General features: G+C 50.9%; 1 protein-coding gene across 10 annotated transcripts in view; it reads right to left on the bottom strand.

Annotated features, from left to right (window-relative positions):
• COL6A3 (collagen type VI alpha 3 chain) overlaps positions 1 to 2,483 on the bottom strand; it is a 65,726-nt gene extending 63,243 nt beyond the window's left edge. For 5 of the 10 annotated variants that reach the window (XM_054208153.1, XM_054208154.1, XM_054208156.1 and 2 more), the window contains exon 1: positions 2,237 to 2,483. The gene's annotated coding sequence lies outside the window, so the exon portion shown is untranslated. The remainder of the gene's footprint in view (positions 1 to 2,236) is intronic. The other 5 variants (XM_054208159.1, XM_054208162.1, XM_054208160.1 and 2 more) reach the window with 3 other exon arrangements.
• Positions 2,484 to 13,245: the final 10,762 nt, after the last annotated feature.

The following is a 13,245-nucleotide window of genomic DNA, read 5'->3' as shown; positions in this document are numbered from 1 at the left end:
TACCCCCTCCTTTCAGGGGGTTGCAGAGAGTGAGAAGGTCTCCCCTCAGCCTCCTCTTCTCCACGCTGAACACCCCCAGCTCCCTCAGCCGCTGCTCACAAGACTCGTGCTCCAGACCCCTCACCAGCTCCGTCGCCCTTCTCTGGACACGCTCCAGCCCCTCGGTGTCTTTTCTGTGGGGAGGGGCCCAAAACTGGACACAGCACTCAAGGTGGGGCCTCACCAGTGCCGAGTACAGGGGGACCATCATTGCTCCGGTCCTGCTGGCCACACTGTTCCTGAGACAGGCCAGGATGCTGCTGGCCTTCTTGGCCACCTGGGCACACTGCTGGCTCATATTCAGCCTGTTGTCAACCAACATTCCCAGGTCCTTTTCCACCAGGCAGCTCTCCAGCCACTCTGCCCCAAGCCTGTAGCATTCATGGGGTTGGTGTGACCCAAGTGCAGGACCCGGCACTTGGCCTCTTTGAACCTCACACCATTGGCCTCAGCCCATGGATCCAGCCTGTCCCAATCCCTCTGTAGAGACATCCTACCCTCCAGCAGATCAACACTCCACCCAACTTGGTGTCACCTGCAAACTGACTGAGGGTGCACTCAATCCCCTCGTCCTGGTTGTTGATAAAGATACTAAAGAGAACAGGTCCCAATACTGAGCCCTGGGGAACACCACTCATGACTGGCTGCCAACTGGATTTAACTCTGTTCATCACAACTCTTTGGGCTCAGCCATCCAGCCATAAGCAGCCAGTTTCTCCAGGAGAATGCTGTGGAAAACTGTGTCAAAGGCTTTACTAAAGTCTAGCGTTTCCCTCGTCCACTAAGTATAGTTGTGTCTCTGCTCTGCCACCGCATTCGTACGTGACATTGGAGAAGTTCCCTGGCTCCCTGAAACAGCCTCAGGCTGAAGACATCTCTCTGGCCTCCACAAAGCTCCCAAACTGGGTGGCTGTGCCCCAGAAACAGCACTATATAAGCACAATAATTATCCAACCATAAATACTGATTTTTTATTTTTTTTTTAAACCAGTAAGTAATGGGGTAAAGCCAGAAGTTTGAAAAATGCAGCATTCGTCCCCTGAGAGCACACTTGAGTCATCACAGCAACCAGAAATGAGCTGAGAGTTTCCCATTGCACCCACTGGAACCAGAGTGTCTTTGGCCACCTCCGCTCCAGACAGTTTTGGCCCCTGTGCCTGGTCAGGAAACCGATTTGGCCGCAACCCTTTCTCGCCCTGGCCTCCACTTGGGAAGGGAGGGCTTTGCTGACCCAAGAGGGACAGTGGCAGGGTGTCTCCATGATTAGTCATAGCCACCCGTCAGCAAAAGCATCGCTGTGTGCAAAGCCCTGGGGAGCTAATGGCAACTGGGGCTATGGAGGGAAAAGGCTGGCAAAGGCAGAAGGGAGCAAGGATGGGGGCTGTGGAGGCAGGAGGTGGCTCCATGCAAGGCTGGAGAGCCCTTGGGGAAAAATATCTGACGTTTGGCCCATTTCTCTCTCCATTGATGAGCATGAGAGGATGACGATTGTCCCTAGAGCCACACAGTGCTGGCCCACCCTGGAGCGGCAGGGACATTCCCAGCAGCGGGACCTGCGTGGGGTGGACAGGCTGAGCAGCATCTCTGGCCAGTTCATCCTACCTCGCCTTGAGGCAGGAAGGGTGAGGGCTGCTACCAAAACAACGCCCAGCCTCAGGAGCAGGAGAGGGGGCAGTGAGACACCCCCTTAGCCCTTAGCCAGGCTCCTTGCAGGGTCCCATGCATGCACCCGCCTCCTTGTGCCCAAGCAGCTCCCCAAACCACGGCATGCGCTGCTCAGGGCACCCACCCCACCGCTTCCCGGGGCATCCTGCTCCCATCCCACCAAGCTGCCGTGGCAGTGATTTCAGGGCATCAAAGGCAAACACCGTCCTCCTGCAGCAGCAGGGGAAATCCTCTGCTCGGTGCTGTTGAATGAATTTAGTTCTCTTGCCCTGGTGGGACCAGAAGTGTCCCTGTGCACGTGCGGTGCATCGGCTCGGGGAGGAGGCTCCTGGTGTGAGCAAGGCTCCGGCATCGCTCCGCTTTTCCAAGTGCAATAGCTTTCCTCTGAGGACACCCCTCTGCGCATAGGACGGGTTTTGTCCAAAATTCCTGGAAAACTCCCCAAAGACAAACACACCACGGAGGAAGGGGAACGTAGCGCGGCAGCTGCTGAGCCCAGGCTAAGGGCTCCCGTGTGGAAAGCAACACTTACCCCTGAGCGAACCCCCAAAAAAGTTGCTTATTCCAGGATTTTCCACTCCGAAGCACCTCTCACCCTTGCTTCATGGTGTGCTGGCCCTGTTCAGCCTTCCCGGTCCCTGCTCGCCTTGCTTGGTGGGGTGCAAGCGGCGGCGGGGCGAGGGAAATGGGGGTGCACTGGTCCCTGCACGACGGCCGCCGCGGGTCTGAGGGAGGCCGGAGGCGGCGGCTGGCGCGGGAGTGCCGAGGGGCCGGCCGATCGCAAATGGGATCCAGATGGTTGGTGTTGGCGTTCCCGGGGCTGAACTCAGAGCTGCTCATCACATGCGGTTCCCGTCACCACCCCCCGCCGTGTATGTGTGTCCCCCCCCCAGCTCCAAGGGATGCCTCCACACTGTGTGTCTTCCCCTTCCCGTGCTGGCCCCACTGTCTCCAAAAGGCTTCTCCCTCTTACCGTCAGGAAGAAAAAAAATAATATTTTTATATATATATATATATAAAAAGCCCTGTGGGGTCGCAGGAGCTGATTTAAAAGTGCTTTTTGGTCAGGAAGGGCCGGACTTGGATGTTTGCAGGAGCCAGGAGGTGCCAAGGACCATACCAAGTTAGGCAGGGCTCCCTCACAGTGCCGTTCGGAGATGCTGGAGGCTGCAGAAAGCTCAGCCTCATCCCCCCGAACAGTTACGAGCGTCGGCGCAGTGGGAGAGAGTCTCTCCTTAATGCAGTTTCCTCTTTACATTACCAGGTTTTTTTTTTACACCTGCCCAGATTCGGAGTAAGAAGTGGAGGGATTATGTCATAGCATAATTTATAAATAAAAGTCAGGTCTTTAGCATAACGACAAATATCTTAAAATATACGTAGCCTAGTGGAAAGTTTCAAGTAAAAGTTTGAAAGTTGCTGACAGGTGATTTCTGCCCCCCCAACCCCCAAAAAAAGTATGCACTGTGAAAAAAATACCTTTAACCTTTTATTAGGCAGATCTGGGGCAGTTATTTTATTCCTCTGCCTTGAGCGGCAGCATGTCACTGGCCAAAGTTAAACATTTCAGCCCAGACTGGGTTGTGTTTTGCAAGAAATGATGGTATGGAAACATTAATCCTTATCTCTTGCCCTTGTTTGGTTCCATATAAGGCTGGAACTGAGATGGCGGCCCTGGAATCAAATAGTCAAACTCTCTTGGTTTCAAATGGGGATTTATTATGTTTGCTCTAGGTTTCTTGTGCTGTTTGAAAGACCAGCCACATAAAGAAATAGCTGGAATGCTTCAGGAAAGTGCTGAGCCCTTGAACTGATGCAATAGCTCGTTTTTAGAAATAAATGGTGCTTGGCTTGGCGCTTGCCGGGCCGGAGTGCCGGCCTCGCGGAGGGACCCAGCACAAACATCCCCAGCCGTGTGCCCCAAAGCAAGCAGGGTGACGTGTCCTGTCCCCCCCCATCCCAAATCTGTCAAGCTGGGCCTGAAAGGCAGGGTGTTCCCAAATAAGAGCTGTGCCTGGGAGCTGCAGGCACGTCTCCTGTGCCTCGCAAACTCCTCCCCGGGTGTCGGCGGGCAGGTGAACTGGGCATGGAGGAAACAGGGTCCACTGGAAAGCCATGACAAACACACTGTGCTCTCTTGAGACCCCACCTGGAGTACTGCGTCCAGCTCTGGAGCCCTCAGCACAAGAAGGACATGGACCTGTTGGAACGGGTCCAGAGGAGGGCCACGAAGATGAGAGGGCTGGAGCCCCTCTGCTGTGAGGACAGGCTGAGAGAGTTGGGGTTGTCCAGCCTGGAGAAGAGAAGGCTCCAAGGAGACCTTAGAGCCCCTTCCAGTCCCTAAAGGGGGCCTACAGGAAAGCTGGGGAGGGGCTGTTTGCAAGGGCATGGAGCGATAGGAGGAGGGGCAATGGTTTTAAACTAGAGCAGGGCAGGTTTAGATTAGACATGAGGAAGAAGTTCTTTACACTGAGGGTGGTGAGACACTGGCCCAGGTTGCCCAGAGAGGGGGTGGAGGCCCCATCCCTGAAGACATTCAAGGCCAGGCTGGATGAGGCTCTGAGCAACCTGATCTAGTTGAAGATGTCCCTGCTCACTGCAGGGGGGTTGGACTAGATGGCCTTTAGAGGTCCCTTCCAACCCAACACGTTCCATGATTCTATGATAACAGTGGCCAAGATGGGCAAGGGACCCATCTAAGGATAAAGGATTCCTTATCTAAGGATAGGACCCATCTAAGGATAAAGGCTAAAGGATAAAATACATATGATAGAGGTGCACTTTGCTGGAAGAAATGTCCAAACCAAATGATTTTCCTTCTAAAGAGGGAAGAGCCCAACTGGGAGGGCACCAGGGCAGCACCATAAAGCACCAGCACGTGGCCACAGGGGCTCTCAGCCCCTTTGCCAGCCTCCTACTGAACAGGCAGGCGCAGGCAATGTGCCACCCTGCATCTTCTCTGGCCTTTGGGCTGTCAGGTTATCACCTCTCCTGCCCATCTCAGCCCCGCTGTCACCTGTACAAGGCACTCGGCAAGAATCACATCCCCCAAGTGGGGTCCCAGCGGTCCCAGTTTGCCGCCACTGGTGGAAACCAGTATGGCTTGGTCATACAAGCTCAATGGCAACTGGGATCTAAATTGGCATAGGTTCAGATAACCTTCAAAAAAACCGAAGTTTTCTGCGTGGCAATGAAGGAACGCAGGAAAACATTTTTAATTGACTGGCAAAAAGAAAAGAACAAAACACAGGGAAGTTGCAGACACCCCAGAACAGTAGTGAAAAACGGCCAAGATAGAGGATCAGAGACAAATAAGGTTAGCAATATTGGCAAAACGCGTATGACCTGCAGGGTATGCCTATCGCAGCTCGCTTGAGAACATATTTAACTTGGGAAGTTAAAATTTATTCTTTTTGCGCTGCAGAATTTGTCTTAATATGGTTTTAATATTGAAGTGACTTTTACCAAGTGCTCCGATAATTAAACGAGACTACGAGAGGTCTCAGATTCCCATCTGACTGCCTTTATGACCGGATTAACCAAGCTGAAAGGTTTTCCTTTCCAAAAAGGGGCTTTGTGGCTGGCGCACAGGGGGAGAGCAGCCAGCCAGGATGTTGAGGGTGTTTCAGGATGGGGTTATTTTTTTTTTTTAATTCCTATCTTTGTGTTCATGACCCCCTGAAAAGTGGTCCCCGTCCATCACGGCAGCAACAGGGAAGGTGGGCAGGTCTCCACTCCAGCTGCTGCAATGTTCCAGGTGTGAGTGAAACCCCTGGGGACGGGGTGGCATCTTTCCAGCCCCAGCCATCAAACAAACCCTCTCTGATAATTAGTAAAAGACCGAACCACATGGCTTTGGTAATTTCTAGAGACAGCTGGGACTAAGTTTAGCAAGATTTCCTCCCTGGTGTATTAATAACTAGACGTGATTAATGCTATGAGTCAGGAAGAGGATTTTGAGGAATTCTCTTTCCACCCACGATACAAAAAGCTCTGTGTGCTCTTTTCTTGCCCAGATGCAAAGGGGACCCTCATGTCCTCCTGTCCCCGGCATAAGGGTCTCAGCTTGGGACCCTTAAAAAAATTAGGGTCCCAAATTAATTGAAACAGGCAGCCATCGGTGAGATTTTGCAGTTCTCTTCTGCGTGTGGATGCCCTTCAGCCGGGCCATTTCTACCCCCAATTTAAGAAATGTTGTGTGGGTTTCCCCTGTGTGTTTCACGCAAGCACAGGGTGTCTGGCTCCAGGTCACGTATGGGTGGGGACACCCAGGAACATCCCGCCTTGGCTCCGTCCTTGAGCACCATCTGCTGGCTTTTTCCTCCAGGGATTCCTTGGGCATCCACCAAACCCACGGTCACCTTCTTTCCCTCAAACAAAACCTGCTCCTGCAAGATGGGGTGGCTGCTTACTCTGAAATCGGTGGGTACCACCAAAACCAAAGGTTGCTCCGCTATTTTTCCATCACCAGCAGACTGGAGGCATGGGGTCCAGCCGTGGCCCTCACCCCCCCTATTTCAAAGAACAAGCTCTTTCTCCTGCTTGCAAAGCAAGGCAAAGAGCTGCTCTGCTAGAAGGGCAGGGTTGCAGATTGCATTTTCGTTTTGCTCCCAGTAGATGGTTTTCATTAGTTCCAAAGGATTTGCCGTTGCTTGCGTCCAAATACTTCCCCCACCACCAGCACCCCGGTTAGGAAGTGGGCCAGGAAATATTTTCTGAAGCTTTTCTTGGTTCTGGTTTTCTCCTACACTTTCTGTTTGCCTGTCTGCCTCTGCGGAAACGTCTCCTGTTGTATTTGTGCCACATTTGATACCACCCTCTGCTTTGAAACAGCCAGGGTGAAAGGAGAGGAGCATCTCTAGAGCATGCAGAGAGGGTGGGGACAACATGAGCTGGGCAAGTCAGGGTGGGAATTAAGGCAAGAGAAGAGCTGCCATTCCCATCCCACAAGAAATTAAAAGAAATTAAACAAAGAAATTAAAACACTGCTGCAAAATCCCCCTCTCACCCTTGAGGCTGAAGTCGCGGTGGCAGGTTCAAAGCAGGCTGCACGAGGAGGGGGCCTTGGGAATGCCACGAACATCCCAACAACCGGGGTGCAAACCGGGATTAATAGCAATCAAGGGCACATCCCCTAATTTGTAGCAGGGGTGAGAGGTTTGTGCCCCGGTGCGGGGCAGTGTGCTCTCCCCTTTTTCCCCACCCCGGCTCCTTCTCAAGCCATAACCATCAGTGGGAGCTGTCATGAGTTGCACCTGGACTTTGGGGGATGGCTGGCAACACAGTCAAAACACTGTCTGGAGCAGGGAACTAGGTATTATTTTTTTTTTCCCATGCGAATATGACTGTAGGTTGATTATCTTACTCTATAAATAGCGAACAGCCCAAGAGCCCTTTAAGCCTCCTGCGCAGCAGTGGGCTGCACGCCAGCATCTCCCCGTGAGCGGGGATGCTCGCCTAAGGCTCTGCTCCCCAAGGTTGAGAGATTCTTTGGCGCAACAGATTCCTGGTAAATGACTAATAGCATGCTAAACTTTGAAATCTTAGCTAAGGGACATGAAGGATTGATTGCGCGTATATAATCCTTTAGATGTAAACAGTTGACCACGTCTGGGACTAGGACTGGATCCAGCCGCACCTCGACTCCTCTCTGAGAAGGAGTTTAGAAAGCCAGGGGGTCCTTTCTGAACCTCAACGGGAGGGTGTCCCTGGACAGCTTGTCTGACCCTGGCCTCTATGCAGGAAATAATCAAGCGTACCTTGCCATCAAATCCAGTAAAACACTGTTGCGTTCACTACTAACTTCGTTAAATCACTGTTTTACATTAATAAATATTTCACTGCTTCTCTCTTAGGAGTGGAGTTAATCGCTACGCACGTGACAGTCGTTGGGGAGGATATTAGTGCATTCCCTAATGTAGTGCTGGGGATCTCTGCCGCTGGCTGTATAATTACAGGTAATTGCTCTGCTCTCAGCTCCTTATCTCTAAGATAAAGGGGGTTGCCTCCCTAGTTTACCTGAAGGGCAAAAAATGGGGATCGGTGCAACTGCTGCAGGGGGAAGAGCCGCCTTATGGAGCTGGGCATGGTTTGGAGTCTTTTGGTCTTGGTTCCTACCATTTTAAATAGCAACAGCAGGAAAAGCCTTAAGAATGAAACGGAGAATTTTGGCGCCTCCCACACGACTGGAGGAAAAGCCCTGCCTGGGAGGAGAAATGGCTTAAGGCTGATTGAAAAGGGGTTTCCTTCCTTTCTTCCCTCTTCTTAAGTGTTATCATTTGAAATCAAAGGTGAAATAAAAGCTTCACCTAGTGGGGCTTGTTAGGGGTTATTTTTATTAATGTTATTGTTTATTAATATGTATTATTATCGGAGTTACCGAAATGCATTGCTCTGTGCGTCTTCTTTTTTTATCCCCCAATCAAAGCTCTTTAAAATTTCTGCGTATGCTAGAAAATATTTTGCTTTCGAGAAATCGGTGGCCTGTTTTGCTGCAACGTTTCCAACTGAGGCTGACACTGCTGAGAAATCGCAGCAACGGGCTAACCCCAGAAGCAGCAATAAAAGCAAACCTACACCCGGGGGCTGCATGTTTTATCTGAGCGTATATACTCTTAATCTGCGTTTGTATGGCCTTCAGGAGAAATTGAATCTCAAATGAGGAAACTTGGAGCCCTGACCGACTGCATCCTGCGGAAAGCCCTTCTGCTGGAAGGGCTTTCCAGCGTCAGCGATGACAAGGAACAAACTACTCTCAAATATGTAAATAACATGAATATTTTCCCCTCTAACACAACGCGCAGCTTGTAGGTCACTAAACTGCAGTGTGAACTGTGATGCTCAGCTTCTAGGAAAGATGCTAGTTAAGCTCTTTCTCAGAATAAAAGATAACTTGGGGAGCATGTGTAAGATGCGTTTTGGCCAGTGCAGACCTCGCCAGCCATTGCTTTGTGTTGCTCCTGTTTTCTTGGACTAGATACTTCCAAGTGATGCCTTGCACAAGGGGATCAAAAAATCTTTCAAAGTCTTGGCCACCATCAGGGAGTGGAGCGATAGGACGAGGGGTTATGGTTTTAAACTGAAAGAGGGGAAATTTAAATTAGATATTAGGAAGAAATTCTTTGCTGTGAGGGTGGTGAGACACTGGCCCAGGTTGCCCAGAGAAGCTGTGGCTGCACCATCCCTGGAGGGGTTCAAGGCCAGGTTGGACGGGGCTTGGAGCAACCTGGTCTGGTGGGAGGTGTCCCTGCCCAGGGCAGGGGGTGGCTCTGGATGATCTTTAAGGTCCCTTCCAACCCAAACCATTCTATGATTTTATGTCTTGTGGCAACTTCAAAGCCCTGTGCTGCATAAAAAGCCATTTGAAAATGGGCTGAATTTCAACGGTTCAATGAAATTTCTCATTTTGTGATGGAAACGACTGTTACTAATTACCAGGGAGAGAAGTGAGGTGGCTTGAAAAGAGCTGGAGTCGGGGAGAAGCCAGAAATACTCACTGCCAACACAGGCGGGATGCTGGAAGGGCAGATGAGCCAAAGAGGAATTATAGGGAATTATTTATACCCATGAATGAGTGTTGTGTTAGTCGGGAAGATATGGAGGGGAGAAGACCTAAGGGTTTCCTGTAGCCAGTTCATTGGAAATCTGTGGTCATTGTGCACCAATGACAAAGAGAAAAAATTGTGCCTTATGCTAAGAGGGAGAGGACAGCACTGGAAATGAAAAGCTCTGTACCGATGTACCATACATCCCAGTCTCCAGGGACTGAGTTCTTGTTAACTTTCCCTTTTAAAGGAATAAGAATATATATTATTTTTTTTTTCATCTTGCCCATGTGGGGTTTTCCACAATAAATGGAGCTTTCCGCAAACAGCACTTGCTTGCAGGCAGGGTGAGAAGAAAGCCAGGGGAGCAGCAATGCTGGAGTCTCAAACACCCCATGGGGATCGTGACCCACAGCCCAACCCGGCCAGGGCTGCTGCTTCTCCCCTGGGGCACCAGGTCCTTAATCGGACCTCGCCATGCTTTCCTGCCAGGTGATCTGCCAGAAACACTGCTGCTTTTCAATCTCTGGAGGTGATGCTCAGCTAAACAGGCTTAATTCCGCTGTGAAAACTGGCCCACTCCCCTGAATTGAAGAGAGCTGTGAATTAAGGGGAGGAAAAACTCCCACGTTTTGCTCAAGGTGATCCGATGGATTTGAGGTTGGATCCCCATTCCCCTCTCCATCTCTCACATCATGCAGCTTCTTGTTTACCTCGCTGGGCATATTTCCTTTGGCTTCATTCCACATCTGATAGTCCCTCTCTGGTCTCTTGGGCCTTAATATAGGACACGTATTTTCTTTCCTGAGGGTGTAAGTGACCGCCGGAGCTGGCAGAGCGCTGGCAGCAAAGCCTGGGGAGGGTCGTGGTGGGCAGAGGCACCACGACCAGGGCACCACGGATGGCTCCGACAGGGTGGGTGACACCATATTTCCCGGTGATAACAAAAAGTAGCGTTAGACACTGAGCATCCTCGCGTTGTGTTGCATCCCAGTGTTGCTGTTGCTAAAGGTGGGTGCCCCAGGGTGGGATGCGCTTGTTTCTCCTCTTCTCCTCCATGGTGGGGGGGTCCTTGCTGTCCCCAGATGGGTGGCACGGGGCCTCCTCCTGACAGGCAGTCCTGCTGAGTGGCCACAGGGGTCCAGGCTGCCTAATCTTGCTCTCTCCCTTATAAACATCCTGTCACTCGATAGGGAGCCTATATAAACAGCATCTCCACATTGTAGCTGTTTTGTTTGGAATTAGCGTTGGAAAAAAAAAACAACAAACCAACCCAGGAAATAGCATGTATGCGGTCGGTATGTATTTATTCCTTGGGGGCCTGTCTGTGATTTGCACCATGCATATGGAACAACTTGTGCTTGAGATGTTTGTGTCTGAGGCATCTGGAGATGCCGAGTTTCTAAACAAGGAGGTAAAATTGTGTTGTTTCCACCGTGCCCGTCACTGCTTTGGGTAGAGCCGATGGGGCATCATTTGGGAGATGCTGAGTTTTCCCCTGTAAATGGCTGGAACTCCTTTGGAAGCTAAAAAGCTAAGGCCTTTGCCCAAATCCATCTAGAAACTCACCTGGAGGATGGCTGCGTTTCTGGCTGGTCTAGGCAATTTTCGGAGCAATGTATTTTTCTGCATGAGCCGCATCAGAGACGCAGACACAACCTCGATCTTTGATCAGATGGTTTTCCTTTAAGCAAATATCAGTTCCTCAGCACTGTCAGGTTCCTCACGCACAATCAGATGCAAACCAGTAAGTCAGCGGAATTAACTTCAATACCAAATAAAGGTCTGACAGGGGTGGAAAAAACCAAAAGTAATCTGATAAAGCTGGACAAATGACCAGATATAAGCTCTCACTTAAAATCTGAGTCCAAGAGGTGAAAAAAAGCTTTAAGAAATTATTTGCCTGAGGAGAAGACTTGGCAGGTGGATTTGTTGTTTGTTTGCTTTTTTTATTTATTTATTTTTGTTTTTCCACAGAGGAAGCCAGGCTGGTTTTGCACAGCTGAAGGAGGAATTGAGTCTTTTCATCCCATAGCTCAGTTTTGGGGAGCAAACATTGGCTGGAGAGGCTCAGGAGGTTATTATCCTCCTTGCTGCACCTGGAAACATCTCCCAGTTACCGGGCCACCTCTGTGGCAATGAACCTTTCCCCAGATTTAGGCATCTCTTTGGGCAATCATCTCCTCCTGCCAGCACCCGCAGCTCCAGCGGTGCCGGGGCCCAGCTGCAGCCCCTGGGCTGGAGATGTCCCTGGATGTGAAAGATCAACCTATCCTGGGGCAGGAAGAGGTGGGGTCGGGTTTGCATGGTTACCGTTGCTGTTTATCACCCTTTCCAACTGTTCATGGCAGAAATGAGTGGAAAAAAAGCCTTCAGCTTTCCTTATAAAACCCGGAGCCAGCAGGCTTGCCAGCCTTACTAATGTGTCCTCTGTCAAACGTCTCATTCATTCATCCTGCAGAGGGGACACGTGAAAATCGCATGATTTCCTCGAAGCGGAAGAACAGCATGCTTGTCCCTAAAAAATGCCTGCGCTACCTAGCAGCGAGGTGCCTCTCCACTACAAGCAAGATGGAAGGAGGCTGATCTTTATGGGACTGAGCCTATATGCGGCTAAACCTCGGGAGGAGTGAGCCCGTGTGCCAGCAAAGCCTGATGGAGTTGTCCTGGCTCCCTGCAGTCCATAAATAACGTGGCCAGACACACTGGGCCCTTCCCTCCGGGATGGCACGTCGCCACTCCTAGGGAGGAGGCGTGTGGAGAGGGTGAGTCTGTGGCAGATGATGCTCTCTCTTAATTTCTTGCTCCCAAACCAGCTGTGAACGTGCACTGTGTGCCGTCACCCCACGGGTTTGCCTGCAAAGGTGAGCTTTCCCTTGGCAGAGTCCATCCCAGAGCTGGTCCTTCTATCTCAGCCTGCTCTCCAAAGCTCAGACGCTGGAGTTTTTGAGTGGATGGAGCCTGATTGGCTTTCACAGGGAATGTTTTATCCTCTTGTGAGCAAATAGGCTAATTCAATACATGTAACCTCCGTCGTCCTGTCCCAATCTCAGGCTATCTGCAGGCTGAGGTGGTTTCAGTGTGAATTTTTAAAGCGGGGACGACTTGGAGCTGGACTGAAGGTGAATACGCCGGGGGCTGTCTGCCTTCCACCAGGTAATGAGTGGTTTCGGTAAAAAGATGGAGCAGCCAAAACTCTGCTTTTCCAGTCTGATAAACAGGGGGGGGTTAGCAAATTTTCTCCACCTGAAACGCCCTTTCTTCATCAAACCTTCTGGTAAACACCGAATCAGCAGAGGCTTGCTGGGCACAAGGAAACACTATTTCAGGCCATTTCTGGGCTTTGTAAAGGTGTAAAAAGACTGCAGGCCAGCAGCTTTGACACAGTGCTGCTGCCCAGCAAGGCAGCCACGTGCCAGGGCAAGTTCTTGCCTCCAAGATAACTGGTGCTCCATCCCAAAGCCCAGCTCTACCCCCATGGGACGCACCAGTGTGCATCAGCTCTTGTGAGACTAGAGGCTGCGTACCAACACGCTCATCTTCCTCTTTGGGGGTAGGTCCCAAAGCTCGGACCTTCTTGCCTTGCTCCATGCGTGGTTTTTCCTGCTTTATCTAACACTCAGGAGCCTCTGGTCCTCCAAACAGAGAGGAGATGGATGCACCATCCACAAACACCAGCATTTCATTCACTGGTTTCCTCTCCCCAATCACAGTTAATCTGCATTAGGCTTCCTCCCCGCCTTCAGAGCAATCTAATACTTTTGAAGATTTTAATTTTTATTTATTTATTTATTTTTGTCCTCTGGCACGGGCAGCTTTGATTCCTCAATCCATCCAACTTATTGTTCTTGAATTAGAAAGACTCGCATCCAGCCTGGCCACCGTTGACATATGTTTGCGCTTTGTGGGGTCTCGTGCCAGCAGCATCTTGCAGGGAGGATGGGTTTTCTCTCGCTGCCTGCCGTCAACGTGGGAGCAGCTTCGGCAGGGAGGAGGT

Source organism: Rissa tridactyla, chromosome 7, assembly GCF_028500815.1.
Source record: "Rissa tridactyla isolate bRisTri1 chromosome 7, bRisTri1.patW.cur.20221130, whole genome shotgun sequence".
Classification (NCBI taxonomy): domain Eukaryota; kingdom Metazoa; phylum Chordata; class Aves; order Charadriiformes; family Laridae; genus Rissa; species Rissa tridactyla.
Note: the sequence above shows the minus strand (reverse complement) of the source record. Positions and strands in the feature narration are given on the sequence as shown.